A 399-nucleotide genomic window follows, 5' to 3' on the forward strand; every position below is an offset into this window, starting at 1 on the left:
GGGCTTTAAAGGCCAACGCCAGCACTTTGAATTCAGCCCGGTAGCAGATCGGTAGCCAGTGGAGTTGGCGTAACAGCGAGGTTGTATGCTCCCTGCATACAACCTTTTTAAAAAGAGACCCAAAGCTTAACAATACAAAAAAAATACACAATTGAAAACCTAAAACATATCCACATAATTAATCATAGGGTTATTAGAATAAATAATTAAATTCACTGATGTTCAAGTGCTATAGTTACAGTGCATTATGTGGCAGCATAGAGGTGAGTCTGAGATATACTGTTTCCTCTCGTTTCCTTTTCTGCGCAGGCGCTCTAGCCATTCTCCCTACTGTATTATGCCTTCCTATCCGACAGGTGGCGCTCATTCTCAGCCCCCGCCGCCTTTTTCTCGTTCTCC

The sequence above is a fragment of the Anolis sagrei genome, chromosome 6, assembly GCF_037176765.1.
Source record: "Anolis sagrei isolate rAnoSag1 chromosome 6, rAnoSag1.mat, whole genome shotgun sequence".
Classification (NCBI taxonomy): Eukaryota; Metazoa; Chordata; class Lepidosauria; order Squamata; family Dactyloidae; genus Anolis; species Anolis sagrei.